Genomic DNA, 25873 nt, shown 5'->3' with positions numbered 1-25873 from the left:
TCTAAAAGACCTGTCCCCTTGCTGGCTTCCCTATCTCCCACATTAAAAAGTTGTCATCGTCACATTTCACTTGTCAGCAATGTGATGCATGAATCAGATATTTCCTTTTACTCTTTCATCTTTGCAGCACATAAGAATTAGTGTCTAATGACACAGAGGTGAAAAGTTAATGGAAATTTAATTGAAAAAACTACCAGCCCAGCAGGAATTGAACCTGGTGGCCTTAACACAGGAGGCAGATATTTCATTCACGAGGCTTCAGAGTTTGGTTTCGCATATAGGATATAGGTATCACTTTGGTAAACAGACAATTCCCATATTTTCCCAGTATTACTTTGGTCAACAGAATGAAGAAAAGAATAGAGTCCAATTTAAATATCAGGGCTATCCACTTTAAGGATTCTGAACAGGGGAATTTTAATGAAAATAGGATTTAATTTCTTGTAAATGTTTGAGTTTTTCAATCCTAATATATAGAAATGATGAATATTTATACATGTGAAACACATCTTAGAGAAGCATTTAGTCAGTCATACCCAAAGGAACTCCAGGAGAATTTTTTCATGGCTAATGAGTCACACCTCAGATTTTGCTAAAGGAAATCTGAATATCTGAATATTTTTCCACCTACTTCTTTCATATTTTTCTCCAGAAGCCTAAGTCATATGGGGAAATGGGCAAGGTAAACAGTTTTGATTATTCAACGTACTAGAAGCAGGAATTTAGATCACTGGGCAATCACTATGTGCTTTTATTTTAAAAATAAGTTAATTAAGCTTAACCAGTGTTTCATATCCAGATTAACCTAGAGTTCTCACCCAATATTCAATACTTAAGATAAGCGAGGTTTCCTGAGAGAAGTAAGAGCGTTCCAGAACATAGAAGGTTGAAAGTGATATCGATCCTCAGCTCTGGGTTTGCTCTCGGTATTTTGCTATTTATTTGAGCCTAGTTAAGTGGCTACATGCATTATAATATGTAATTTTAACTAAATTAATCCTCAAATCATTGAAAAAACTGTAAAAGATTCAGAGAGAGACAACACAAGTCAAAAATACTATGAATACTACAAAGCCAAGCAAACAATGAGAAAATGGCAAGACACACACTTCTCTCACACTTAGACAAGCTCTTCGTAGCTCACATTAAAATGTTAAAAAGAAAATTAGCCAATAAGAAACTCTCAAAGTTTTTTAAAAAACATATTCAAAATAAGGACTTACACTTCCCATCATTAATAATGAACCTTGCACTCAGTATCTATTGTGACCTGAAATATCAGCTAGTAATGGCATAAAATTATCGATTAGCAAGACATCAAAAGAGAAGCATACAGAACTTGAAAGCAAACATCTATAATGTTTCTAATTATGTTTAAATTTGTGTGATATCCAATTGAGGATTTACAAAACCTTACATAAGCTTAATGGCAAATACCAAATGGTTTTTTGAATTGTTACTAAATAAAAATCATGTTTCTAAAATATTTTTATTTTATCTTGACTTAATCCATTATAGTAAAAGAATATACTTTAAAAAATGTACTAATGGAGATGTTGGATCAAAAATGTTTCTCAGTTTCTTCTCTGGGGAGGATGTAGTAGCAGTAACTTCAGGAATCTGCCTCTTTTCGTTTTTCTTAATGAATTTTTTAAGAACTCAGTACTATATCTGCTATTCATGCCTTTAGATACAAAGCCCCTTGCCTTTCTTCATACCCTACCCATTTGGCTTAGCAGTTAACAGTCTATCTAGAATCAAGCTGGCCTATGTGGAACCCTGGCCCCATCGTTTGCTAGCTGGGTGACTTTGGAAAGTTATTTAATTTCTCTGAACCTCAGTTTCCTCATCTACAAAATAGGAATAACAATACCTGTCTGTAGGTTGAAACAAAGCATGTAAAGCACTTAGCACAATACTTGGTTCATGGTAGGAGTGCGTTAAATGCTAGTATGATAGGTATTATCGTCATACATTTTCCAGCTGCACTGAACCACTCACTGTCTTCTTGCTTGTTTTTGATCACTCTTCCGAAATGCCTTTCTCATCAGCCGTACATGGTCAAAGAGTATCTGTGTTTTCCTGTCCATTTTAAATACTACCTGGTCTGTGAAGTGTTCTCTAATACTGCCAAGCCAGAAGTAACTTTCTCTCTCCTTCACATGCAAATAACACTTTATTTGCACTCCTTTTATGGTTTTCTACATGACATACACATGAATCCTTGGTTATATACGTTACACTACTTCCTAGAGAGTGAGTTTCTTAAGGGACATGGGTCACTTCCTATTATATATGTCCTTTCCAAAGTATTCAGCATTGAGCCTTGCCTTTAGCAACAATCAATAAATATGATTAATTAGTATTTCTTCCCACTCAGTGCAAAACATCTGCTTGAAGACAAAGAACATGCAATGAGGAGGGTCATTGGGTAATCAATATTTCAATCTTCATGTCTCCAATCCCTGTCACATGTTATAGTAAATAAGGTGATACAACGTTTATCTAAACATGAATGTGAAATTTTCCTTTTCTCTTCCCTCCCTGCCATTAACTTGATGACCTTGGGGAAGTTATTACCCATTCTAGGCATCGGTGACATTGGTGAACACAGGAAGTTGGGTCAAATGAAGACCCTTCTGGTTGTAAAATCCAGCATCTTATGCATCAGACAATCTCCTTCTTGCTCCCACAGAGAGGAAGGTGTTGGGAAGGGAGCTACAGCACCAAAGCCACCGGAAGAGCGAGAAGGACGGCTTTGTCAAATCTGGACCCAAGCACCCAGATCGAGGCCAGAAAACGATAGGAAGATGTATGTGAGGAGCAAACGTTTTGTTAAGCCCAAGGTCTGACCAAGGGGCAAACCCATCTGGCCAAGAACAGGACCCAGAATGGAGGCTGGAACGTGAATGGGCATCAGTGTCAGGGTCTGGTGAAAACAAACAGCAACAACAACAAAACCCAGTCCACATCAGGATCAATAAAGAAAAATTAATATGGGGATCTTGACACAAAGGTGTTAGAAGAGCTTAAAAAAAAGATAAGGCATATGTTAATTAGCTTTATTAAGCCATTTTGCAATGTACACATGTGTCAAAGCATCAGGTTGTACATTATAAATATATATGCTTTTTATTTGTCAATTTTAACTTTCTTGAAAAAAAAACCCACGCACAAAAAACCCTAATGGAATTGTAAGGCAACCCAGAGATTAGCAATGGCAAAAAGCCAATACTCCTTCTAGGGCTGAGGAAGTGAAGGAGGAAGTGATGTTACCAGTGCCCAGACCTGGGGTGGCCCAGCAGGAGGGATTGTCCCATAATAGCTAGAACCACAGCTGAGACCCAGCTATCCCCAAATACACTATCCCAAGCAGAAAACGAGGGAGGGAGAAATACCTTGGCTTCTCCTACTCTTTCCCCTTCTAAAGACTCTCATTGGCCAAACCTGGCTGTAAAACACTTGGGAAGGGTGTCTATAGGGGTCAGCTTCATGCAATAAAAAAACAGAGCAGAGAGCTGAGAGCAAACAGATAACAACCCAACCCAGATGGTCTTGGAAGCAGCTTCAGAGATGACCCTTTCCAGAATGGGATTTCTCCTGGTCTGTGACTTCTTTAAAGTTCCGACCCCAGCTGCTTCCATCACACCTTGCTGTAAAGTACTGATGCTGTGGGGTAACTAGGAGGCTGCCTGCTGACAAACGGTCTGATAAAATAGGGTTTGGATGTAAAGACCCTGTTATATAATACTTGGTTATTTAAGCTCCAGAATTTTTCCCTAGATGCTTTTTAAAATGTTATACTTGCTCATAAATAGTGCATCCCAGACTAGAATGTTAGCCTTGTTTTTCCAAAAGGACATTGCTCTCATTGTCTTAAACAATTCAACATCCCCACATAAACTATTAATTTAGCATTAACAATACACCCATAGTCCAATGATAGGCTGATTCTTCCAATAAAAATTTCACATCCAAAAAAGCATTTTCCTGTGAATGAGTACCAAAAAGCAACAAGTTTCCCTTTTCCTTTTTCTTATTCTTATATATTTTTTATTTCAACATATTAGGGGGGTACAAATGTTTAGGTTATGTATATTGCCTATGCCCGCCCCAAGTCAGAGCTTCAAGCATGTCCATCCCCCAGATGGTGCGCATCGCACTCATTATGTGTGTATATACCCATCCCCTCCTCCCCCCTCCCTTCTGTGGACACCAGATAAATATCATTCCTATATGTGTACTTAGGTGTTGATCAGTGAAACCAATTTGATGGTGAGTACATGTGGTGCTTATTTTTCCATTCTTGGGATACTTCACTTAGTAGAATGAGTTCCAGCTCTATCCAGGATAATACAAGAGGTGTTGTATCACCATTGTTTCTTGTAGCTGAATAGTATTCCATGGCATACATATACTATATTTTATTAATCCAGTCATGTATTGATGAGCACTTGGGTTGTTTCCACATCTTTGCAATTGTGAATTGTGCTGCTAAAACATTTGAGTACAGATGTCTTTTCTATAGAATGTCTTTTGTTCTTTTGGGTAGATGCCCAGTAATGGGATTGCTGGATCAAATGGTAGATCTACTTGTATCTCTTTGAGGTTATCTCCATATTGCTTTCCACAGAGGTTGTATTAGTTTGCAGTCCCACCAGCAGTGTATGAGTGTTCCTATCTCTCCATATCCATGCCAACATTTGTTGTTTGGGGAGTTTTTGATAAAGGCCATTCTCACTGGGGATACATGATATCTCATTGTGGTTTTGATTTGCATTTCCCTGATCATTAGAGATGTTGAGCGTTTATTCATATGTTTGTTGGCCATTAGTCTGTCTTCTTTTGAAAAGTTTCTGTTCATGTCCTTTACCCACTTTTTGATAGGGTTGTTTGATTTTTTCTTGCTGATTTTCCTGAGTTCTAAATAGATTCTAGTTATCAGCCCTTTATTGGATGTGTAGCATGCAAATATTTTATAATGTCATTCATTGACTTACAGCTGTCACTTGTGAAACATACAGTAAAATGACACCACATGTATATTTAACTTATACAAATTCAACTATTTGTATATCTGAGGGGAGAAAAGTAGACAGGAAAAGAGAGAGAGAGATAGGATGGTGTGAAAGGGAGACAGGAGGAGAGAGAAGACATTTTCCAGTTTTGTGGGAGATTCTACCAACCATTTCATTCAGTGAGCAAATGTAGTGAGCAGGAGATGAGAGATGTGAATCTATCCTGCCCAAAATCGGTATTTGTTCCTGCTTCCCTCTCAGAGTCTCTTGCCGAGATGCTAATGTTTAACAATATGGCACTATAAAATTAAATGTTGCTTACACCGTCTTAACTATATACATATTGTTGTATATACCAATGTTGTAAACTATGTATGCTGCGCAAAATGGGCAAATTAAGACTTTTTAAGGGCAAATTTTTAAAAATGTATTTAAAATAGATTCTCACCTTCCATGCTGACTTTAGAACCTAATCCTTCCCATATGGTGTCATTCCAGTGCATATACGCTGGGATTGAAAATTCAACTGAGAGGTTGGCAATGGTGCAGGAACAGGGGAAAAGGAATTTCACAGTCTACCAAAACAAGAGTGTTAGCCTTGGCTTTAGACAGAGAGAGAGAAAGAGAGAGAGAGAGAGAGGCTGAAAATTAGTATAGCTGCAGGATTTATCCTCATAGGCTATCCCCAGAATGCTCAGGTGCTGCCTTGAGATTCAGCATATGATTTAACCAGTTATTTTCTTTTCTGTGCCTCAACTATCCCTCTTGTAAAATAGGGTCATAATATCTACCTCTTGCTTATCATCCCAAAAGAATATATATGGATTAGACCTAGTTATTAGGTAATCCACTCTCCTGTGCTAAAATGTGTAACATTCCAGAGAATCCAAAAAGAAAGCCAAATCTTTGGTTGAAATAACCCGTCCTGGTTCTGTTCACCTCCAAAGATGGCCAAACTTTGAAGTGTTGAGACAATTACAATCGTGTGAATGTCACTTTGAACAAAAAACATCATAGTCATCTCTTGCTTAATCTAATGTATTAGGAAAACATTTTCCCAACCTTAAGCCAAACCTAAAAGCCTTCATTTGATCCACTTCAGCTTCCTAATCTCAATTGTGTAATATCCAAAATACATAAACAAACAACCAATCTGGGTCCCACAGTCTGAAAAGCTGCCATTAGGCATAAGCATTAACTACACTTACTCTCCCCTAAGCTCTCACCCCCTGCTGCATTCCACAGTCCAGCTCTCTCTAACACGCCAGGCCAATGCTGACAAGGAACTGAAACCACAAAGGACCAAAAAGCAAATATTTTTGCCCAAAGCTAATGTAGCAAATTACATGCAAGATCTAAACTCCAAGAACCTTTTAAATGGCGCAAGCCTACACAAACACACGCCATCCAGTTTGCCAAGACCTAAAAACTAAATTAAATCTCAGCTGAGTTCCACTGAGGGATTTATAGAACCAGTTAAAAGACCAGAGCTCTGGCCTTGGCAGGATTGCTGGCTTGCATGGGCCTCCAGGTAAGCTGTTTCTCTCTCTGGGCTTCTGTTTGCTTGTCTATGAAGCCAATATCCTGGACATGAATGGTGAAATTGTAATCAGGAACTCAGAGCTCCATGCACGACAGGTGTCTCTGCATGATCAGAAATTCATCCAGAATACCTTCTGCTAAGTGCTCAGTTACCCTAAAGGGGCTGCCACACGCGACTATGCAGTCCATAGGCTGCAGAAGGGCACACGCAGGAGCTAAAGCCAAGTCCTCTTTCCACCTTGTGCAGGGCGGCAGGCAACTGAAGGAAACTGCCTCTTCTTTACACAAGGGCACTATCTGCCCTTTTGCCCAGAGGATTCATCAGCTCAGAGGAGGAACCATTTTCTCATTGCCTTGTAGATAGCCAATGGTGGCCTGAACCCATTGGTTCAGGAGTGGAGCCAGGAGTGGAGCCACCATTAGAGGGGATGCCATTTTGCAGAAAGCCAGATGAGAGAAAAGTTTGCAAACAGCTGCTTTGGAGGAGGTCACAGACTGCACGAACCTTTGTGGTCAGAGGCGGAAACAGGCAGACCTACTGGATTGAGAATTGCCTTTGCACCACAGCTCCATTCCCTCTTGTTTGACCAGATTCTCCATCCCCTGCTCCTTCACTTGTGGCCGCATCACCAAGAAGCAGTACAGATGAAACTGAGGAAGCTTGTTTGGAGAAAATGAGCGCAGTAGGGAAACTGGCCATGGCAGTGTTGCATAAGGAAGCTTTGGACTTAATCAACTGCATCTGGCTTTGTTTTGCTCACACACTCAGTTGGACACCAGATAACAGTGGTGGTTATTTTTTAAGCACTTGGGGGAAAATGTATCTTTTTGAGTCAATGTGTGCCATCAATTCTGGATCACTTTCATTTCTGACTGTCCTGATGCTTAGATTTCAAGCTGTATTTCAACTAGGCGTTTCTATCCTTGTCTACCAGTAGGGAGATGAGATACTGTCAGTGATTGATCGCACGCTTTCACGGGTCCTGTGGCTACAAATGTCACCCTGAAAAACCATCCTGGTAGACTGTCCTCCAGTGCCTGGGAAGAGCAACAGGAAGCTGGCCACCATGAGAAGGCTGAGTGGCCTCAGCCAGATTCAAGTGCAGAAGGCTGGCAACAGGAGAATCCCAGCACACAGTACGTGCCGGCCAGACACGGACAGGCATCCAAACGAACACACAGACCTATCAGCCAACTATTATCTTTTAATTCCCATGGATTCTGAATGTCTCTGAGTCAGGGAGGGTGAGGAGGAAATGAAAGAGACAAAGGGAATGTATTCCTCACTCGCTGACACAAACCATTACCAGCAAATTAGCACTCGGAATTATATCTCTGATAATGAGTCATTTTTGTTGTCTCTATTCTTTTCTGTGCTTTCCTAATTTTCTACAATAAATGAGTGGCTCCTAACAAGCAGGAAGAAGGGGAAAGTATCCCTCATCTAAATGGATCTGATTCCTGAGTTCTCATAGTGAGTGTTTGGGCAGTGGGTTTGGAGAGGAAGAAAACTGTTTGGGTCCCGAGTTTCAGAAAACAAGAAGTGAGGTTTCCGAGAGTGATGGATTTGTCTGAATCAATTTGGCTCCTGAGTTCTGAGAAGGAAAACGTGGATGGCAAGAGGTCAAATAGCAAGAGATGCCTATATTGCACTTTTAATAAACAACCCTTTCCCTCCCCTTCCTGTGCATAACCACCAAAATTATATCTCAATGGGCAGTTTTGTAATGCCTGTGTATGGCAAAACTTTATGCCACGGTATTCTTATATGACAAAACTTCATATTCATTTTGGTTGCTTCTTAAAGTAAGGGAGTCTCCAGGGTTCGTGATAAAAGCAAAGAAATCGGGGACAACGTCAATAAGGTAGGTTTCTTTATCAAATTCACACAATGGAAATGCTTACGTTAGGATCATTTTTCAGTGTAAACTTGTGTTCTCTCAAGTACTCTGCTAGTGACATAAGGATCCGAGATCCACAGGCAAAAAGCTTTAGGCAAATGTGAAGCCTGACTTCTTGGCCTCAGCCTCTGAAGTCTTTACTTGTGCTTTAGACAAATTAAATTAGAGAAAACAAAATCCTGGCCAAACCCCTATGCCCTATGCCAAGGAACTAGAACTTGTCAAGGAACTAGAAACTTGAACTTCACCCTACATACAGTACTAAAAAGGAAATATCACAGTTGGCAAATGAACACAGTGTTGTTAATATACCTCGAGAAAAGATGTAACCAGAGAAGCAAAATGTTTTATATAAAAAGTGAAAGGTGAGATCAGGCTTCTTGGAGTTTTTTCTTTCCTTTCTTTAACATCTTCCAAATATATTTGAACTTGTTTCCTGCTTGGACTCATTTAATTTTCCCTGATATGTTTCACAGATGTGAGTTATGTTTGGAAGCACAACTCAGGGGCCGCGTGGTTTTGACACAGACGTTGTGCTGGGCGAGCTCCTCCTGGTTCCCACAGCATCGCTGTCATCCGCTCTCGTGTCCCTGAATAGCGCTGCCAGCTTCCCTCCCAGCAAAAGGCCACATCACTCAGCACACAGCGACCCCTGACTCAGTCGATGTGGGAGGAGATCGTCATCAAGGCGGGTTTGAGTCTAGGAGAGAAAGATCCCAACTGGCCTAAGAAGATTGTTGGGACTTGCCAAATGGCTCCAACTCATGGGGTTAATGCCTCCTTCTCTTATTGTGCTTAAAGTGGTATAATTAGCAACTTGTTGAAAATGCGGGCTTGCTTGCCAGGGTTCCATACTCCCAAGCACTAATCTAAGCAGACGCGTCTCCTGAGTGAGTAAGGGATGAGAAAGAGACAGGAGACATGGGGGAGAATGGGCAGAGCTGAACTGAAACACACAAACTCTTCTGAAATTCTAATTTTAAAAGAACAGTAGCTCCTATTTGTTGGAACCTGATGTTTCTCTTCACAACAGCTCCACAAGAAAGGCATTGTTATTCCCATTTTACAGATGAGAAAACCAAGGTTAGGTAACTTGCCCAAGATCTCACAATTGGGAAATGAGGGAGCTGAGTTTCCAAACTAAGTCTAATCCCTGCTCTTTCAATGCTCTATAAAATCTATCGGAATATAACTAAAGGGTGTTTAATAAAAAGAAATGGGACAAAAAGCAAAGAAAACCTAAAGATATTTGGAGAATGGTTTGTTCCAAGAGCTTGTAAGTTAGTTGTCTTATCATTGCCATGTTATTCATGCTACTGTTAACCTAACTTCCTTTATGTAAAGAAGTACCAAAGAAAGCACTTAATATTCTGCTTTCTTCTTAAGTACACTCCTTCCAGCTTCCCTTATTTTTCTTCCTTGCAGCTCGTTGCCATGTTGGCCGGCAAGGTCTCCCTGGGACCTCACCAGCACCATCTCTGCACCGGTCTCCCAACCCAGCAGGCCCTCCTCCTGCTCCCCGTGCCTCTCAGGTCTTGTATACAGCTCTATAAATGCCACCTTCATCAGCAACCAAGGCTTCATCCTCCTAGGCCCTCTTTTCAAGTCAGCCCCATAAAACATACCTGGAAAAGGGTCCATAACCCCCAGACCCAGCCCACCAGAGGCTCCCGCCTTCCAAATACAGCTTGGCCCTGGTAGGTTCTCAGTGACCTGATATCTGTTCCTCATCCACTCCTTGACTCTGCTCCCCAGCATGACGGTCACAGCCCTTCTCATCTTGTCTTAAGACCTAATCTCGGCCAAATACCCGTCTCCTTCACTGGAGTAGCCAGAGACCTTCCGGAGCAAGCTTTGCCTTTGGGGCCCCTTTCTCTGCATACATCCATTTCTCCTGCCTCTGCCCCTGCCTCTCCCCTGCCCCAAGACCTATTCCCCTTCAACCCTCCTCTGCAAACCTGCCCTGGGCATCTCCTTCCTCTGCTGAGGCCCTGAAGCACTCCTGTTTACACCTTTCATTTGGCTTTTAAGGTTCGTTGCCAAGTACACCTTATCTTTTTTCCTTTGGATCTTCTTTTGATATTTGAAATTGCACAAACAACAGTCTGGCTCATCTCTTTCTATGCACATATCCTGTCTACCCGACCAGGTTGGGTGTCCTTCAATGCTCTGTCCTTCCCATCTGCTCATCTCCCTCCTAATGACTCCCTTGGAGAGCTCATCCACTCGCAGCACACCACGGATACTGCACGGATTGTTGCCACCAAACCCTGCTCTGGCCCTCCTGGCCTTGCCATCACTTCCCTTCTGCTGATCCATGGAAACCCCACTATTTCTCAAAGCCACGTCACATTCCCATGAAGCCTTCCCCGCAAACACGTGTCTATAATTTTCTGTTCCTTCCTGAGTTTCTATAGCACTCTTGTCTCTACAGGCATTTTAATGCTTGTATATATTCTTGTTTCAATGTATATGCGAGTGTATGTGTCTCTTATTTCCCTAAACACAGTGGAAGCTTCCTGAGGACAGTAACCAAGCCTTCGGTTTTGTGTTTCTCTAGCCTAGCACTAGGTGTTCCGACAGTGGTTATTCATTACTTGCTACCTACATTCTCCCTACATTTTAAAACATAAAGCATAATTCAGATTTTTAGTTTCAAATATGGCATAGTAGGAGGATCCCTTGAGCCCAGAAGTTCAAGGCTGCAGTGAGTTGTGATTGTGCCTCTGCACTCTAGCCTGGGCAACAGAGAGACACACTGCTTCTTTAAATATATATATAGTACACACACACACATATATATATGCCATATATGTATGTATATTTATATAGATATATAGCACAATAAACTAAGTCTGTAGTAGCTCTAAACAGAGAAAAGTTTGGAGTCAAAATAGCAAAATCTGAACCCTTGGAGTGAGGGGTTTTGTGTGTTTAAGAATGTCCTTTACAGGGCACCAAGTTCAATGACAGGGCAGATAGCACCCAGCTTCACAGGGTTGTCTCGTTTAGTTATCTGAGAGCAGAAACACAACACCTTGAAAGAGTCTGTCTGGATCAAGAATTCAGCCCTCATTCTCCTAAGTGGAAAGTTGCACTTGGCCAAGCAAAGCTGACCCGACGAAAGTCAGCGTGTTCGGCTTCCTCTCAAATCAGCAGCCATAATTGCCACTAACATTTAACATGGCACCAATCACACCTGTGTTCTGGGGCCAAGAACATTGGCCGGCTCAGCACCTTCTGAAACCCGAGTGGCTGAAATCCAAGGCAAACAAGACTGAACAGATGAACCTCGGTAGCGAGAACCCAGCAGCTGCCATTGTGATCCAGGCAGCTTACCCACACCCAACAGGGCAGGGGTGGGACCCAGAGTGCACTGGGTCTAGGGTTGACTCAACCTCCAACCCTGAGAAGTTGGGTTCCAGTAACTGCTAATATTAAGAAATCCCCCTCTTGTCTCTTCCTGATCTGAAAATGGTGTTAGTCTTCCCGGATGAAGGAGCGGGGCCCCATCTTTAAAGCGAGGTGTGGCCCTCCACAGCAGACCCACCCTCGCAGACCCTGTCTCCATGCAGATGACAGTGAAAGGCCAATAACCCACATTCCCAGGCTCTTTCATTACGAATGAGGCTCGTAGGAGCTGGTAATTGCTTAGGAGGTCCTAGAAAGCTCTCGGGGTGGTATTCTATTAATAATAAGGCAGTGCCTCAATGTCTTTCAATTCAAAAGCCATTCAGAGTGGAAAGTGAGGGTAAAGTTGAGATACCATAGACTCAGCAGCTTCTTAATTTTGTTAACAGGTTTTTTCAAGTCTAGCAATAGCAATTTGGAGGAAGGGGAGAAAAGACATTACCCATTCTTCAAAAGTATACCCCAAACCTATGCAAACTGGGGGCGGCACTGTCAATCCTGCTCCCCTCACATGTGGGTGCAGAAAGCACCCACAACCCTTTTCCTATGAGGCCAGCATCCTCTTTAGGATTCCCAATGGCACCAGGCCTGGGGCTGGGGGAGTCCTAGTCCTGAGAGTCCAAAACTTCAGTTTTATTATTCATTCAGCAAATACTTATCAAGCAATTGCTACATGCCAGACACTGTTGTAAAGTCCAGGATGTAGCAATCACTAAAGTAGGAAAAGTCTGTGCCTTGTTGGAGCTTGTGTTCTAGCTAGGGAGAGATGGGCAATGCACAAATAAACAAGTACTGGGACAGACTCCCGGGTGGCAAGAGGTGCCACAGGAGAAACAAGGCTGATCAAGAAGGATGGGAACCACCAGGGGTGGGGGGATGTGGACGATGTAGGGTGGTCAGGGAAGGTCTCACTGAAGAGGTGACATTTCAGAGAGACCCGAGCAGGTGGAAGAGAAGCCGTGCAAGATTGTGGGGCAGAGTTTTTCAGGCAAAGGGATCAGAAAGGGCCAAGGCCCTGAGGCAGGAGTGGGGCTGGATGTTGGCAGAAGAGCAGGGGTCAGAGGAGCTAGAAGACAGAGGAGGGAGCTGAGACAGGAGGGGTGGCCGGGAAGCCAGATCACCTATGACCTTAGGAGCCATTTTAAAGACTTTGGCTTTGACTCAGCACATCAGTCAGGGCCCTGTCAGGGACAGAAGCCACACCAGAGATTTCAACAGAGCCAGTTTAATATAAAGAACTGTTTACTGGGAATAAAGTCTTTACAAGGTAACCAAAAGGGTAAAAAGAGAACTCTAGGTTGTCTTCAAGATAATGACTGCAGGAAGCTGCTGCCACCCCTAGGGCTGGCGGAACAAGGCGAAGGTGTTGCTTATTCAAATGTAGAAGCTCAGAAGAGCATCCCATGGGGCTGGAACTCTGATCTCAAACAGGGAACAATGGTGGCCACTGTTGGTGTCCCCAAAAAGGCACGATGAGGCTGGTCCTTGAGTGTGGGAAAAAGTGCAAAGTGGATTTACCTGCTGCAGAGTATAGCAGTGGTACCGGGGTGCCCCTCACAGGAGCTCCGGGCAGACAGGAAACCCACAGGAAAGAGCAAGACCCTGCTCCCTCTAGCCCCCGCTCCTGGCTGAGCTCAACAGGGAGCCCAGTGACAAAGCAGAAATGTGATTCCAGGGGCCCAGCCCCAGCAACACAGAGTCAGGTGTAGAAGGATGGACTTGGGGTTGAAAGGCAGTAATTTAACACCTGGCACCCTCTCAATGAGACAAGAGGGCACCAAAGGATTTTGAGCAAGGGCGTGGCAGAGGCTGACTCACTGAGGGCTGTGCTGAGAGGGGGCGGCAGCAGTGGGGTGGTAAGAGGTGGTTGGGGTCTGGATACAGGTGGTCCCATTGGCTTTGCTGTGGGCTGTGAAAGAAAGAGGGGGCCCAAGGGTGACTCCCACTCCTTGGCCTGAGTAACTAAATGGAAACCAGTTTACCAAAGTTGGGAGGAACACGCTTATGAAGGGAGGGGGTGATGTGGAGCTCTGAGCAGGTCAGGTCGCGTCTGAGGTGGCGGTGGGGGTAGGCAGTCCGTCCCTATGTCAGAGATGTAAATCTGAGACTCGCCCATCACCCAGATGGATTTGAAAGCCATGTGATTGGGTGAGATCACCCTCGTCATCTCAGAATACACAGTGGCAGGAGTAACATCTGGAATCAGAATGGCGTAGATCTGAATCCCAAGTCTACCAGGCCTGGATGTCCCCAGGCTGTTCTGAGCCTTGATGCTGTCATCTGCACCGTGGGGACAATGATAGCCGTGCTGATGGTCCTACTGACTACACTGATGCTACGTGAAGATTAATTACAACGTAAGGAAATCCCTTACATCAGTGCCTGATATAGAGTCTTCAAAAAAGGAAGCGATTTCCATTATCATATTATTAGTCCAAGATAGCCAGAGCCTAGAAAATAGGCCCCGTATGACCCAAAAGCAAAGAGACCTGAATTATACTAAAATGAACAACTTAATTACAGGAGACGACACAGTGTCATCTTATATGAAATGGGTTTATAAACGACAACTTTGGATCAGTGTGGCTTTCATTTTATTAATACATCTATTCAGAGTACTCAAGTGGTTCTTAATCGGGCCAACTCTCCAGCCCTGTCCCAGTAACAAGCCCGCCCCAGCTCTTACCCTGCAGAATAGAATAGCGGTCAAGTCTCCTCCTCAGTGAGAACGCTGAGGCCGAGGCCGTGGGAAGCTGAGAGGGAGGCTTGAGTACCTTTTATGTGCACGAGGACTAAGATGGGAGAACTGCTCCTCTTGTTTGAGAATAACTGGCCGGGGAGTTAGAGCAGACGCCAGATAACCGTCACAAATGAAACAAGAAAGGAAAAGACTGATCCACAAAAGGCTTCCATTGTTAGCAAATCCTCTCAAATACCCAAACTGAGTTTGCAGGGCAAGACCAAGATAGAAACAGAATCCTTGCCTCGGGATGAACTGTTCAGACATCCGCGTGTGCCTGTCATGCGTGAGCCACAGATGAGTCAGGAATGAACACAGCTCCACAATGACGCTGAGACCCTACACGCCCGTCACCACCCGCTCCAAGTCAGCCTGGGAACAGAGCCCCAGCCTCCCTAATTGTTCACCTCTCATTAAGCATTTTCACATCAGGCAGGCATTTCTTTCCAAGAGCTCAATTGCAGGGTTATATAAGGTTCTCCTGTATTCCTGGCCCGAGAACTGAGACCAGCTGCCTGCACAGGGCGCTCCCTTCCTAGGGGGGTAGGTCAGTTCGGGGAAACCAAACCACAGATCACAAAGATCAGAAAACACAACGGCAGAGTGAAAGAGGCTGGGTGTGCTCCGGGGCTGCTCTCCCCACGTGTGCTGAGCACTCTGCTTTCTGAACCCCCAGTGTGAAATCGACGCTCCCCCTCCCCAGGCCGGGGTGAAGGACCTTTTAGTCACCTTGTTTGGTATCAAAACCCTTCATGTTGTTCTTCTGCTTTCAGCTGCCTCCGCCCACGCGAGTTCCCAACACTTTCACAATGTGAAAAACTCCACTATCCAAAGATTCAATTTCGAACAGCTGTTCCTGGATGCTGGGAGGGACCGTCTAGGACAGTGATTCTCAACCCCCGCTGCGCATTGCAGTCTCCAGGGGAGACCTGGTCTCCACCCCAGGCCTGCTGAATCGCAATCTCTGGGAATGGGGCTTAGGCATCAGTGTTTTCTTTAAAGTTCCTCAAGCGTTTCTGCCGTGCAGCTGAATTTTAGAACTCACTATTCCAGACTGTAAATGCCCTCCAGTATGCTAAAGCTGTTGCTGAATGCGTTATACATGATAGTGGCTGTGGGTTGCTCCCTCCCTCCCTGCCTCCCTCCCTCCTTCCTCTCTTCCCTCCCTCCATCCCTCCGTCCATCCCTCCTTCCTTCCTTCCCTGACAACCATGAACAGGACAGATCACATCCCTCAGCCTGAGCTCAGCATACATGAAGCTAGGTCCCATCTAACATACTTCTACTAAAATCTGAACGACTGCATGGACCCTAAAAAAGTCTCTAACAGAGCCGAGCTGAGGATCTAGAAAAGTGTTCAAAGAGGACGAAAGACTCCAAGTGAGGGAAGCGACTCTGCCGCAAAGGCTGACAAGAGAAAACAAACAAAAAAAAAAAAGCCTTCTGCTGCCAGACAGAATGTCTGCCTTTTTTTTTTTTTTTTTTAAACTTCCGTCGTTCAGCTGTTTGGATGGCCCAATGTCGACAGCGACATCTTCCTGGGAATGGTCAAGCGGCTGCTATGACTATAGGAGACACAGCTTACGTGAATGGTCAGGCTTCATTTTTCTGCCAACAGTTGGTTCAAAATAAGCACCAGAGGTGACCTGGTCACTGTATCCCTTTAGGAAATGATACCAAGATGAACTTGAGAGCTTACAAGCCTCTTTTCCTTCCCTGTGCCTCTGTCCCCCTACCTGTGACACAGACATGGAGAATTCAGACATCGGAACACCACGCAGGTGAAGATGAATGGTTAGAGCTTTAATCATCCTGGTTTTCAGGATCCGAACATTTACCCACGTTTCGAAGCACTAGCTTGCCATCCCCTCCCCCTCTTTTTCTATTTGTTCCTGAAAGTTCTATTATCAATCACTGCATGCGGTAAATTTCCAAATCAGCAGTCAGGGTTTTTAAGCTGCAGGACTCCCTTTACAGCCAGAAGGAGGCAGGTGACCAGCACCAATGCAGTGGCAAACATCCCCTCTGCTGCCTCTGTCCCCAGTGTCCATTCATTCATGTTCACGGCAGGTAGCAAGTCTGGGTGTTAACAAAGCCTTCCCCGAGCGTCCATCTACTTTCACAGAGGGTCCAAGGGAGCAAGGAAGTGGAGACACTGAATTAGAAGAGAGAAAGGCAGGAGAATGGGTGTAGAGGGCATTTTTCTTAGGCATTTTATCACATCGCCCAGCCGGCTCCATCAGGGAGAATTTGGATGTGTTGAGACTGGGTGTCTGGTTCTCTCTCCATCATTCTTGCTTCCCTTTTCCCAATCACTGCAGTGTCACTAAGCGATCCCTTTCACCCACTGGTGAGGCCATTCCCATACAAAAGTCCCCGATTCCACGTGCCAGCAACTCTGGAACCCTCTCGGCTCTGTGGGTCTGTCCACTGTGCGGGTGCCATCTTGCTTCCCCCACACTGACCTCCTGATTTCACCCTTGGTCCAGCTGTTTGGACCTAACGTCCATTCGCAGTGTGGCTCCACTTTATACCCAGACACTGTCTTTTATATGACATCTACAGGTTAAGTAGGACTTCCCTGTCCCTTGGCCACTTGGGTGACGTCAACACAAAGGTTGATGCCTCACAGCTCTGAACATGCAAAGTCTCCCCTGCAATTCCAGCTACATCCTCCCCCAATACCCTCTGCTTCTGGGCTCCAGCCCTTCACATACTGTTTCTGGGCTGCATCCTGTTTATCCTCTCCTGCATTCAATGTCACCCCCACAAAATACTTAGCAAGCACTATTGAGGGGAATGGGAAGAGAGATTTACAGCACACACAGACTAAGAATCTGTGATGCACATTCCCAGATTCCCTGCAGCTATTCCATGAGCAGGAGGCTTTCTCTTTGCCTCTGTAGGATTTCCCCCAGAAAATCAAATCGTCTTCCCTACGTTGTGTGGAGCAGTTCAGCTCAGACTTGTAGACACACGTGCTCGACACAGAGGAAGGTCCCCCCAGCCAGGTCCAATCAGATCTTCTCTCTCAAGCTGGGCGGGAGCAGCAGGGACAGCTGCAAGTAGGCATTGAAAGAAGAGTCACGGAGCAGAAGCCACAGGCCTAGGAGGCACAGAAAGCAAAAGTCATGAGACTGGGAGCAAGAGAAGGGAAAGGTAGTGGTAGAAAGTGGCAATAGAGGAGAGAAGAGACCACTCAAGCTGATGTGGAATGAAAGGACCCACTGTGTTCCCACAAGGCCTTAGTGGCTTGGCTGCAGACTTACCCCCCCATGCAGAGGTGCAGTAAATCCCCACGGCCTCTGGTCCTTGCAACTTTCAGCAGTGGGCTCAAGGCCCCTGCTCTGTGCCAACTCTGCTTGTCTATTCCAGAGGACTCACCACGCCTCCCACTCTCTTGCCCTTTGGGCTCATCTCCCCATGTCCACAGCCTCCCCCACAGAGTAATGCTCAGAGTGTGACTTCCTTCCCCCCGACCCTCTCCACGATGCTATGAGTTTAACCTAATTGCCCAGAGCTCCTCCTGGATCATTAGGCCAAGGTAGACACTTTATAAGAAATAGATTCCCAAATACAAGATTTTCAACTTATTTCTTCCAGGATAACAAACAAGGCACAAGGGACAGTGCAAACTAGAAGAATACCTGCTGGGGCCCGTGGGAAGAAGGTCAAATGAGACCTTGTAGAAGAAACAAAAGGCGTCTGTTGATCTCACGAAGGTGGAGGGTAGAGTGGAGGTTTCCAGCGGCTTGGAAAGGGAGTGAAGGGGAATGAAGAGAGGTTGGTTAATGGGTACAAACATACAGCTGGATAGAAGGAATAAGTTCCAGTGTCTGCTAGCACAGTAGGGTGACTATAGTTGACAATAATTTATTATATGTTTCAAAACAGGTAGAAGAGAAGATTTGGAATGTTCCCAACACAAAGAAATGAGAAATGTGTGAGGTGATGAATATCCTAACTACCCTGATCTGATCATTGCCACAATTATCAAGTATCAAACGTGTCCCATAAATATGCACGATTATTGTGTATCAATTTAAAAAGGCAACAGAGTGGAGAGTTGGGGGACTGTGAGTTTCTCCTGTGTTCACATAAAATGTAGGATGGTTGTTCCTGAAAGGTCTTAAGTTAAGTACAAATTGCCCACTTTGAGAAAGAATTTTCTAGTTCCAGCATAGCTATTTTCCACCAAAAAAAAAAAAGAACCACACACAACTACAGGGGAGTGGATTCTGTAGAAGTCAAAGAGGGAGAAAATGAATCAATGAAAGCTCTGGAGCAAGGAAGAGAAAGTCCCAGCAACGGCAAGGGTGACCTTTCCTGTTCAGTGTGACTAAAGCCAGAGGAATAATGCCAGCCTTTGCCTCCTGTCAGAAATGGCTCCGTGTATCGAATGGACAGCACTCAGCTATTTTCTCTGCAGGAGGCCTTTCTCTGTTTTCCTGCTGAAAAACTAGAATATTTAGATACCTCCAGTATCTAAATATAACCTGTGGTGGTTTGTTCCATGTGCCATTTACATACATAATAATAGTCTCAACTGAATCTCAACTTCAGAAACCCCGTTTATTATGGTGGGATTAGAGTACACAGACCCCCACTTTCTGCATTCTACTGCCACCTTCTTTCCCACTTCCCACTTCCTAGAGAGGTTCAGCAGGTCTTTCTCTAATGGAAGCTAACCACATCCTCTGAAAGAAGGCCTGAGTAGTGGAGGCGTGACCTCCCGCAGCAGGCCTCGATGTCTCTTCTGATCCAGCAAACAACCCAGATGCTGTTCACACCAGTATGGCCCCACGGACCTGCTGCGGGCCAGGTGTATACTCACTCCTTCCTCTCCCACTCAGGAAGGTGGATCAGAATGTGAGAATCGAAGACAGCATTATTGCTCACTCCGGAATATATCATAATTTTAAATCAAAGTAAATTATTTCAAACTGTGTTACTTTAACTATTATTAGCTAAAAATACCTTTTCGTATCCAGTGGGGACACCACGGTTGAGAACATTGATTTCTTAGATGCAACCTAGAATGCCTACCACTCAGGCTGTTAATGTCTAACCACTGAGCAAATAGGATAAATGCTGGTGTTATCTGACTCAGGAGATCCAAGCACTTTATAGGGTATCAAAACACCTCTCTCAGCCGGGTGCGGTGGCTCACGCCTGTAATCCTAGTACTGTGGGAGGCCGAGGTGGAAGGATTGCTCGAGGTCAGGAGTTCAAGACCAGTCTGAGCAAGAGCGAGACCCCCCCCCTTCCCCCCGTCGCTACTAAAAATAGAAAGAAATTAGCTGAACAACTTATATAGAAAAAATTAGCCGGGCATGGTGGTGCATGCCTGTAGTCCCAGCTACTCGGGAGGCTGAGGCAGAAGGATTGCTTGAGCCCAGGAGTTTGAGGTTACTGTGAGCTAGGCTGACGCCACGGCACTCTAGCCCGGGCAACAGAGCAAGACTCTGTCTCAAAAAAACAAAACAAAACCAAAAAAACACCTCTCTCTTTCTCAAAACATGCTTGCCAAATCCCACAATCTCCAGTGACAATAACAAGTATATGATTACCCAACAAAGGCACTGTCACTCTCTAAACAAAGGAAATAGGATACAACTTTATTATCATTATGGATGATTTTAATTTCTATTCTTTGTGGTTTTGTATACTTTCTAATTCCCTAGAAATGAACATCCATTTCCTTTTTAATGGGATATTGTTTAAAATGCTATGTAAAAGTTGAAATATTTTCAATACAAGGAGGGGAAAGTCATATGATTTGAGGAGGTTCTGGAAGACATGGGCTCACCCTGAGATTTATGCAAGAACGCATCTACGGCAATGGGGAAAGAGGGCATTTTACAAAGAGCTCTAGAGGAGAAAAAAACGATCACTATTCATTTTTTAGTGAAAGATGTGATAGACTGTAGATTGTAGATAGACTGTAGATAGACTGATAGATTGTAACAAAACTCCCACCCTCTCAACAAACAATTAAAAGACACCACTCTCTCAGTGCCTGTAACCTGAGACAAGACCACTAGGATCTGTACAAGTAATCTGTCAGCTAAGCTCCCATAAGTGAAAGACACTGATCTCTAGAAAAAGCATGTCCCAGAATTCAAAATAAAAATTGATCAAAGGTACACAGCCACTAAACAACACCAAAGCCTAGTTGGTCACTGAGAAAACAGGAGTTTCTCCAGTTCTGGGGTTGGGCTATTTCTTTCCAATTGTCTGGGCAGCAGTTAAGTCAAGTCCAGGGTGTAAAAATGCTGAAATTCTAGAGGACCGTTGGGTGGCTTTTCCATAGAACTCACACCTTTCTAGTGCTGGAAGGTGTGAGCTCTGCGTTTGGGTGACAGCCAGAGGAGAAGGGCCAGGGCACCAGGAAACAGGGAGAGAGTTACACAGGGCCTGGTCGTCACTTACAGGAAGAAGAACAAGAAACAAGAGAAAGGAGGAGAAAATGAACTAAAACAATACCGAGTGGTCTAGCGTTCTCCCCATTGCCAAAGTTGGGAAGATGATTGAGATTCGTCCTTCAAACTCATCAGGATGGGGGCAATAATTCACCAAAGTCAAAGGGCAGGGGAGGCCCCCCGGTGACCCAGACGTGGCAATGAAAACATACCAAGGGGACTTAGGCAAGCTGAGTGCAGACGTTTGTGCAACACAGCTGGGGGAAGCCTCCACAACCTTTCCCAGTCTTAGTCCTGTCAAATGACAAATGTCTTTTTATGTAAGGATCAAACAGTGTCGGAGGCAGTAACATAAGCAAAAACTTCAGTGACATTGATTTTGCATGTTAGCAGAGTTGCTTCTAAAGAGGAACTCCCACGACTGCCAGAGAGTTTCTTAACCTGGAAACTGCAATTGTGCAGCTCACTTAGCAGCCAAATATAGGCCAACAGGAACAAATTCATCCAGCCTTTCTGACAGCGTCACGTTGACACTTCAATTACCTGATAACTGCAGCAATGTTTTCCTGGCTGAGCAGGAAAACTTCAAAAAAGCTTAACCTTTTTCCACTTCAGCTTCCCCCAATCTTCCACTTCTGCTTTCATGGCCAAGTCTCCATAGCAAAGTTATTATCAACACATGAATGGAATTCAAAAATGAGCCCAGATCTAAATTCAAATCCTTACTCCACTGTTTTCCAGTGACGTGACCTTGAGCAAGTTACCTAGACTCTAAGAGCTGCAGTTTCCTCATCTGTAAAGTAGCAGTTGCTATGAAAAATTAAATAGTATAAGAACTGTTTGGAACACACAGATGCTGTGATGATTGTTGTCATGCCAATGATAACAAGTAAATAAGGGTTCCGCTTACTCCAAGGCTTAACATGAAAAGTACATTTCTTCTCACCTAAAACACTCACAACCTCTTGAACATGACTGTAAGTAGCCAACCTATCTTTAGCTTTATGGAAAAATATTCTGCTCTAATCTTATTGAAAGAGTCTCAAGAGAAAATTAGTGTTTAATCTGATAACATCATATAAACAAAAAACAACACCCAAATGTTGTATATCCAAGAAATAATTATAGGTGATTAACATGAAAAATATGCTATGGTCTATATCCCAAATTGACTCATAAGTTTTGCTTCTGTTTTTATTTTTTGGTTTTTTTCCCCCCAGTCTAAAGATGGCAGCAGAGAATATGGCAAATATCTCTGGGCTCCACTCTGTTTTATACAGATTTCTACTAAAGCAACTGGAGTCTTCTTGCAGTCATTTATTTGTCCCTTAGTAGAATGAGAGCTCTTATGGGTGAGATTTACCTCGTGGCCATCTCTGTACACCTTATGACACATGGTAGGCCAGGACAGATGGGCGGGTGATCCATCCGCTTGCTCTGGCAGGCAGAGTAAGATACAATCTTTAAAAGAATGCTATTATGCTTGTATCCTCAGCAGCAACCAACAAAACACTAACGAAATGATTTAATTAAAATAGATATATGCATTTCTCTCGCACAGAAATCTGGAGGTAGTCTATCCACAGCCCCACGGGGCCAGAGACTCGTGTCCCTCGCATCTTACTGCTCCATTGTGTGGCTTTCTTTCCCAGGTTAACATCTTGGTCCAAGATGGCTCTGAAGCTGCAGCCCTTACCGTAACAATCCACGCAGCAGAAAAGTAGGAGGACAGTACACATGGGTGGGTGTCAGGTGGTAAAATGGGTGGACTTTGTCAAAGAATGCTTTTCCCTCTCAATATCCATTTCTCCCCTTTTCAATAACAGAACCTCAATTTTTATTATTTCCCAGCCTAGCTTGCAGCTAAATATGGCCATATGACTAGGCTCTAGACAATACAACATAAGCAGAAGTATTGTGTGGAATTTCTAGAAAGTTCCTACTCTGTAAAAGAAACACAGACAGGAGGGCTGAAGCTCTAGAAGCCACCTTGGACCATGACGTCCATAAAGACAAAAGCTACAACCTAAGAAGGACAGACTGATGAACTCAAAGGAAATAGAGTATCTGAAACCTCCTGGAGGAAACATACCAGTCTCGGACTGCAACTCCAAACTTCTCTTATGCGAGAGACAAGTTAACCTTTATCTTTTGTAGGCCACTTGTATAAGGTATTTCTGTCTCCTATAAAGCTGAATTTAATCCTACTCAGTACAGTACTGAAGGGATCTGTTTCCTCCCTCCTCCTGTCCACTGGTTACGAGCAGCATCCTCGTCCACCAACGGCGGCCGTCTCTGAACCTTCTTCCTCTCGCTTAGCCTTTCTCACTGGGAGTAGCAAATAAAGGGCACACAGCTCGTAACTTTTATTTTTGCAAACTATGAAAATTTTATAACAAAAGGAAATAAAACATGAACCATCAACAATTCTCTGTACAGCTATTGTGAGATAAAAAAAAAAAAAAAAATTAAAAGACCTCACCTCCAAAATCACAGAGACATTTCTCTCACTACATAACATCTAGGGCCATGTTCTCAGTATGTACTTGATAAAGAAGAGAACATATCTTCATGTAAATAGTTCTTAATTAAGTGCTTGAAAAATAAACTCAGCAGAAAAGAAAAAACAATCATTGCTCTATAGTAAGGAAGCAGATGAAGACCTCTTTGCCATTTGCCCTAAACTAGAATCTGCAACTCAGTGGGGCAAGAAGACTAGTCTGTTTTACTTCTTATAAACCCCTAGATAGAAGTTCAAGGCACATACATTATCAAAACAACTTTATGAATAAGCTGGTGCCAACATCCCCATGAATACTAAAATTCTATTTCAGGCTAACAGTTGTCTTCTCTACGATTCTACTGAAGTTATGCCTATTCCAATAACCCCAATTCTTATTTTATTTATTAGAGAATTCAGTGTGCTTTCAAGTATAAGACAAAGGGTTTTATGAATTGACACCATGGACAGATCAACATTAGTAGGTTTTATGATGGTGAAGACTTAGTGGTTCCTTTAAATCTTTCTGCAATGTCCTCTCTGGCCTCCAGTGTTCACTGTATGTCCCACGGTGGAGGAGACAGACTGGTGGACCTAGAGTTACTGCAAAGACCTGGATTCTTCTCCCAACTCCAACTGCAACATGTGGTATAAACTTGTGCAAATGTTTTAATCTCTCCAGCCTCTCTTTTCTGTTAAGTAAGAATAATACCAACTGTAGTTTTGATGAGGTTCAACAATATGTGAAAGTAGTTTATAATGGTAAAGAGTTGGGTACAGGTAGTGTGTGTATGTTTGTATAATTGGTGGTGTTTGGGTTGTAAGTAGTAAAAACTAAACTGTATTACCTCAAGCACTTGAGTGTGTGTGTGTGTGTGTGTGTGTGTGTTGCTTAATGTATACAGAACATTTTGGAAAAAAATAAAATGAACCATTAAATAATGGTTACCCTTTGGAGTAGGGCATTTATTTTTTCCCTTTATACACTTTGGGTGGAAGTCATACATAACTTTTAGATTTAAGTAAAAATATGTAATTTCACTGAAGTCTTTTTCCATGATGAAATAGGAGAACACCAAAGGGATCGGGAAGATATAGCTATTCTTTTAGAAATAATAATATGTCCCTCTTTTCCGTATCCTAAAAGTCCTCACCCTGGTGACCTACACAATTCATATTTCCAATGGATATTAATGCTAGCTTGTCTCTAGCAATAAAGTATCAAGATTTAGAAAACGAAAATGCTTCAATTTGCTTGAAGAAGTCCCTGAATATTCCATACCACAGTACTTATGGCATTAGGAGCCATACTTATGGCATACCCACACCACCACACCCACATGGCTCCAAGGACAACCTTTGTATTCAAACTATCCCTATCAGGCAAAAAGTGTGTGTCTTCCACGGTTGTTTTATTGGCTGTTATTCCCTCCTCCTCCTCCTCCTCCTCCTTCTCCTCCTCCTCCTCCTCCTCCTCCTCCTCCTCTTTCGTTTTCTTCTTTGGGTAATCTATTTAAAAGTTTCACCATTTGTTGTATAAATATTCCAACATTTACACCAAAAGCCCCTCCAAAAATCTGGAGGTGATACACTGAACAAGGTTTAGGCCTCTGAATACCTAATTATCAAGAACCCCCTTGTCCTCATTCTCCCATAATTTAGGGAGGAAATCATTTATCTTTGTGCAAAATAAATTACTCCCCCCTTATTCACTGGACTCTCCAAGTTTCCACCGTGGATTTCCCTGTTGCTGCTCCATCCTGCTTCATTTGCTCTCGATTCCCAAGGACAGGCACATAGAGCATCCACACCACTATCCTAACAATCACCACCACCTCCATCCATGTGTCAGGTCCCTCTAATGTCACCCCGGAGGCTAGTCAGGAGGGAGTGGTCCAGGTGAAAGGATTTCAGAATGGTGAGCTGCTATGGTGAATAAGGCAAATCCTCAAAAGTTAAACATTGAATTACCACATGATCCAACAAGTCCACCTCTGGGTATATTCCTGAAAGAATGGAAAGCAGAGTCTCAAAGAGATATTTGTATAGCCATGTTTATAACAGCATTATTTCCAACAACCAAAGGTGGAAGCAACTCAAGTGTCCATTGATGAATGAATAAATAAACCAAATGTAATCTGTGCATACAATGGAATATTATTCAATCTTAAAAAGGAAGGAAATTCTGACACATACTACAACATGGATGAACCTCAAGGACATTATGCTAAGTGAAATAAGCCAGTCACAAAAAGACAAATATTGCATGATTCTACTTATAGGCGATACCTAGTATAGTCAAATTCACAGAGACAGAAAGTAGAACGGTGGGTACCAGG

This window comes from Eulemur rufifrons, chromosome 18, assembly GCF_041146395.1.
Source record: "Eulemur rufifrons isolate Redbay chromosome 18, OSU_ERuf_1, whole genome shotgun sequence".
Lineage (NCBI taxonomy): Eukaryota > Metazoa > Chordata > Mammalia > Primates > Lemuridae > Eulemur > Eulemur rufifrons.
The sequence above is the reverse complement of the archived record's forward strand: the minus strand, read 5'-3'. Positions refer to the sequence as shown.